This window comes from Chaetodon trifascialis, chromosome 17 (assembly GCF_039877785.1).
Source record: "Chaetodon trifascialis isolate fChaTrf1 chromosome 17, fChaTrf1.hap1, whole genome shotgun sequence".
Lineage (NCBI taxonomy): Eukaryota > Metazoa > Chordata > Actinopteri > Chaetodontiformes > Chaetodontidae > Chaetodon > Chaetodon trifascialis.
Genome location: NC_092072.1, coordinates 4,280,814 through 4,286,813, shown reverse-complemented (window position 1 = coordinate 4,286,813; position 6,000 = coordinate 4,280,814). Strand labels below are relative to the sequence as shown.

General features: G+C 46.3%; 1 protein-coding gene across 8 annotated transcripts in view; it reads left to right on the top strand.

Annotated features, from left to right (window-relative positions):
- Positions 1-6,000, top strand: part of macf1a (microtubule actin crosslinking factor 1a) — a 214,573-nt gene continuing 208,573 nt past the window's right edge. For all 8 annotated transcript variants that reach the window (XM_070985041.1, XM_070985038.1, XM_070985039.1 and 5 more), the window contains exon 1: positions 1-495. The gene's annotated coding sequence lies outside the window, so the exon portion shown is untranslated. The remainder of the gene's footprint in view (positions 496-6,000) is intronic.

Sequence of the window (6,000 nt, the reverse complement as noted above, 5' to 3'; positions counted from 1 at the left end):
GTGTGTGTGTGTCGGCCTGGGTTTGGCGGTGCTGTTGAGCCACGGATGACGCAGGAATACAACCGAAATTTCAATTTCCGCGACACTTAACGCGCTCAATAGACATGGGTTAAGTGTCGGAGCCGTGAAAACAGCCTTTTGAAGAGAAAGAGAGAGAGAGAAAGCGGACCAGGAGAGGAGGGCTGGTGGGGGGTTGCTGAGAGGAGAAGAGAGAGGCAGAGGGGGGAAAGGAGGAGGAATAGGACAGCCATTACATTTCAGGATTACGTTGCCTGCTGTTCTCCCCAGCCTCACCACCCCCCTCCCGGCTGCGTGTCGGTTCGGTTTTGGAGGAAGCCTGGTGGCAGAAACCCGATCGGCGGAGGCGAAAACATCCAGCCTTTCATCCACCCATCCACCCGGCGGAGGAGGAGGAGGAGAGGCAGCAGCGGCGGCAGCATCCCCGGCCTCCCTCGCTCTGCGCTCGGATTCCAGGACCGCTGCTTCCCGGTGAAGGTAAGCGGCTCCGGAGCTCGTGCAGCGTGAACTCTGTGCTCACCCGCGGGTCGTAATCATGTTTGATCAAGACCTGTGGAGGTGGGTGAGGATGCTGATTCCCCATTAATACGGATACCAGTCACAACTATGAGCTGCAGACGGAACATGATGGTCACTGTCCAGTAAACTCTCAACAAACACAATTAAGGGACAGTTTGGTCTAATTAAGGTTCAAATCTAATCCCGAACTGTGCATATTTAAAGTATGCTGATGAATTCGGCTTGATAAGGTGGTGTCTGCATGCTCCTCGCTCCTCACAGACCTTTACTATCAATAACGTGTTGATCACAGGCTCAACGTTGATTCACATTCATTGCATAGTGTGTTTACTGTGTGTGGTTTCAGCATAATAATCTCATCTTTTGCCTGAAACCGTCCAGTTTTGTCAGCACTCCAACGCTGCTCGTGATGTGTGTTCCGGAGGGCTGTGCTGGAAATAACCAGCGGACAGTCAGTCAGAGGGGGTTTGTGGGTCGTGAGAAGGCTGCCGGGGTTGTCCCCACTAATGAGGGACCGGGCAGCGGCAGCATAGACGCAGCATTTCATCAACAGCGCCAGTCACACATGGAGAAATGCAATTAGCTGGTGTTATCCTGCAATGCAAGCGGGCGAAGGGTTGCGCTGGACAAAGAGCTCCGTGCTGCCTGTCCGCTCCTGCATGCGGCCCCGCGTTGCACGTTCTGTCTCCATGTCTGATGTCCATTCATGCAAACACCCCCCCTCACACTCAAAGGGACGGACAGACAGAGCGTGCAACACTGGCATGAAACACCAGCTGCACACACACACACCCATGAGAGGCTGCCTTTATTGATCTGTGCAATCCCTGCAGCCGATTACATCCAGACCTCCATCATCACACCTCCACCTGCTGTATGAATCCCAGTGGGCTCCATCACTGCAGGCTGTTTGTCTGTCTGGAAAGCCTCGGCGATATTATGCAAGGTGCAGGCAGGGAGAGAGAATCAGGATTCAGGGCTCCCCTCCTGCCGCTTTGTACCAGATGGTCAGATGCACTTTTCCCTCCGGCCTTATGCTTGACCCTCAACTGGCAGGCTACTATTCTCCTCAGTCAGACATGAAGTGCTGTAAGACACAAACTAGATACAACATATTTATAATTCATTTTATTTTGGTGAGATATCATTAAGATGGTCTCTTCCAAGCTGGTTTCCCCTGCACTGGCCATAGACACACCCCTTTACTACTGTATGTTATAGTGGTGGAAAGTACCAATACATCTCTGATGCTGGGGATAAAGAGGTGCAGGCTACGAGACATGGTTGTAATTTGAGTTAATGACTGAGTCTCTTTTGTAATCTTTGACTGAATTGAATCAGTTTTTGCTCACACGACTGGCTTTTGTCACCAGAGACGTAATCACAGTGGATCTCTGCTTATTTTCATGCGTGGCTGCAGCTCCTTCATGGCTGATTGTCTTTTAGAGTGAAAAATGGCCGTCACAGCTTCCCAGACACCCAACATCCCAAAATCCAAAGCAACAATGATCAAAAACAGAGAAAAGCAGCAAATCCTCACATTTGAGATGCTGAAGCCGCCAAATGTTTGATGTTTTGACTGAAACTGATTGTCGAAAATGTTAATTTTCAACTCATTGAGTACTTCCCAAACTCTTTGGCCTCAAAGCTCCTTAAATGAGGTAAGGCCTTAGTGTGGATGTAAATTATAATTCTGTTTGCATGTGGGGAATTCTTAGAGCTCTAAAGAGATGAAAATATCCAGACGCTGGACTAACACACTGAACATTACAGCACTATTTTCACAGAACTGACATCATCCTTTGTTTCTTTGTAAAATGCTTGACTGGCATGTCGGTCCTCCCTCTGTCTGCCTGCCTGCCTGCCTGCCTGCCTGCCTGCCTGCCTGCCTGCCTGCCTGCCTGCCTGTCTTTCCCTCCGTCCGTCCGTCTGTCTGTCCCACGGCCTGTCCGTCTGTCCGTCTGTCCGTCTAGCCGTCTAGCCTTCAGTGTCTGTGCTCGTTCGCTCTCCCTGCAGCTCTTTGGTAAGCGTTCAACATCTCATGCGTATTGATCAGCTCGTATTTGTGACTCCATTCTGCTTTTCCTTCTCCTTGTATCTCTCTGCCTCGCTCTCCACCACTTGTTAACCTCTGCGCTCACTTTTCTGTCTTTTACAGTGGTTCCACTTCTTTCGCTCTCACGCTGCCTCTACAGTTCCCCTTCTTTCGCTCTCACTTTAATTAACTCTGTCTCTGTCCAGTCATGCTGAGTAGTAGTAAGCTACAGCACTGTTGGCAAGCAGTCCAGTTTGTCTACGTGTGTGTTTATATAGGCTATGCACGCCATCCTGTGTGTGTGTCTATGCATGTGTGTTAATGTATGTGTGTGTGCGTGCGTGGGGGAGCTGAGTCTAGCCGTTCATTTATCCAGTCTGTCAGTGTGTTACTCATCATGACTGGGGGCTGCGTTTTAAGGGGAGCCATTGCTCATTCATCCGCATACTCCACTTAACACCTACACTTTTAATATCTCATGTAACAAATGGGCTTTAAATATGTACGACAGTATACGTCATTCAAGAGATTAAGACGTCTGACCCAGGCAGGATCTGATGACACAGTCAGAGAGAAAGACATAAAGTCATGTTGTATAATCAATTTTAAGGTCTAGTTTGACATTTTGGGAAACTGGTACGACTCTCACCAGTCTAACACTGTGTATTAGGAAGAAAAGGAAAGTCATCTGTCATTCACAAATGACAAATTGCGGTTTACAGGAACTTAAGTTAGCTTGTTGTTTCCTCCACTTCTTGTTTTAAGCAAGAAAGCGAACTAGCCAAATACTGGAAGCAGTGTGAAGCAGCTAGCCTAGCCTTGTCCAAATGTAGCATACATAGCATCACCTCTAAAGCTCACCAATGAACACACTGTATCGTGCTTGTTTAATTTGTAAACAAGCAGACATGAAAAAACATCATATTGTGGTTTTACATGGCGTTATCTTAGCTTCCTGTTTCCCCTGGCTAATCACCTCCTTGCTTTAGCCACTTAGTCAACTTTCAGACCTTCAGAGAGCGATATTGATCCTCTCATCTAAGAAAGAAAAGGAAGAAGCTCAAAACCCGACATGTCAAACTACGACCAGACTATAAATTCCAGCTGTAATTCTGCTGAAAGTTTTTTATTTCGCTCACATACAACATAGCACCATACGATACCAAGTTTGGAGCTAGGATCAGAAAGTGAGTAGCCTAGCTTAGCATAAAGACAGGAAACGGGGGCAAACTGCCAGCTAACACTGATGTAACGCTGGCTGTGCAGCTCTGGATGTAAGTCACGTGGAGATCAGACGTGTTTTCTGCTCAGGTGGCTCTGTGTTATGGAGTTTGTCAGGCAGAATTGGGAATTATGTCTGTCTGACTTCCATCAGCGGCTGTTCGAGCGCTGGTATGCTGCTCTGGAATGACACGAAGACATGCACTGGCAGTTATGGCCGTTACTCTGCAAACGTCTGGTTTTCTCTCTCTGTCTCCCTCCCTGATTCTTTTTCTTCTTCCCTTTTCTCTCCTCTTTAATCTGCTGCTCAGATTCTCACTGCTGCCTCTACATCTCTGTCAGCGTCTCCCTCTCTCTGTTTCATGTCACTCCTCCTTTTTCCTCTTCTTTTGTTTCCAGCACACACACACACACAAACGTGGGAACAGACCGCGTCCATGTAAATCCTGGTTGTGAGTTACAAATCAGGCCAGTCAAGCATCCAGCATCCCTGCACAGTCTGATTCAGCTGCTGCACGCTGTCACAGGAAGAGGCAGGAGCCAAGATCCCTGCGTGTGTGTGTGTGTGTGTGTGTGTGTGTGTGTGTGTGTGTGTGTGTGTGTGTGGAGAATTTGCTGCTTTTCTCTATTTCATATGATTGTAAATTGAATTTTTTTGAGTTTTGGACCTTTGGCTACGCAATGCAAGCAATTTAAAGACGTAATTTTTCACTTGGGGAACTTTTGGGGCCATTTTTCACAATTTTGTGATGTAGTGTAGATTAAATGATTAGTTTATTCCTGAATAACACGAGACACACTGAAAATGAGAGTAACCACCCCCTCAGTTTGATAAACACTGCTGATTTCAGGAGAAATGAGAAGTCAGAGTGAGCATTTTTGTGTATTCTGTGCCATTTGATCGTCTGACAAATGTCTAACTTAAAGACTAACAAAGAACAGATAAAACTAGAGCTGAAATGATGAATCAATTCATTAAATTCAATTCATTAAATAGAGAAAATCAGCAATGGTTAATTGATTTTTTTCTGAAGCAAAAGTGAATAAAACAATTCGTGAACATTTGCTGGTCTTTTTTTTTATAGTAATAAACTGGACAGCTATTGGATTTGTTACCAGCTTTGGAGATGAGATCTTTAATGGACCTAATATTGTTTCCGTTTCTTTGACATGGTAGAGCTGAAACAATTATCATGATGATGTTATAATCAAGTTAACAGATAATAGGAATTATCGCCCCTCAGTCAATTTGAATAAAAAAGCCTGAAACAAGACAGTGAGTGTTTTTCACTGTATGATTTAAATTCTTCTTGAAAAGAAATCACTAAAAAGACAAAAACTCAGCAACAGATCACTCAATAATGGAAATAATCAATACTTGCAGTCCAAACATGAAGCTGAGCAGATCGCAGCACATCTGAGTGTGTGTCCATGTTTGTTGGTGTGATTGTGAGTGAAAAACCTCAGTGAGGGTCTCATCGGGCAGGAAGTGAGCTCACTCTCTCTCATACTGCCTCCCCAGTGTTTTTGCTGGAACTTTATTTTTTCTTCAAAGATCTCCTTTTTTCCCCTCGCAGAGCTGTAATGACACGGTGTGGCTTTGAAGCTGCCATGCTGCCTCTATTTATAAAACCGCTAGTTTGCAGTGGCACTGACTCACTGTCAGCGAGCAGCAGGGAAACTGACTTCACACACAAACACCAACACTCGCGCTATGAGACACACACTTATACACTCAACCATACACCAGAAAACCGCCGAGCATTCTGGGAAGGCTTTAACCTCTTCGTAGCAGCGTTGCTGTGGAGACGGGGATTCAGGAAGTGGGGCTTTGCCAGCGGCCGAGCCGGGGGCCAGCGGCGGGAGGAGGATTTTTCAGCAGCAGCGGCTCAGATGGAAATCCCAGCCGTTGAGCTGGACTCACACATCGTACACAGAAACATTCCCACACTGTGACCACAGCTCAGGTCACTCCACAGTTTGTTGCAGCCTCGGGGGGTGAATAAAGACAGATGTGCTGTGAGGAACTCTTTGGCAGGCAGCAGAGGTTAGTCAGTCCGTTAAGTGCTCTCAGTTTAGGGAGTGAAGCTGGTTTGGAAGCCGTTTTTAAACTGTTTGTGAATTAGTAGATGAAATGTGAAACAGATCACTGGTGAATTTGGAGACTTTTATTCTGAAAAATTAAGAAGATCCATTTTCAGTTCACA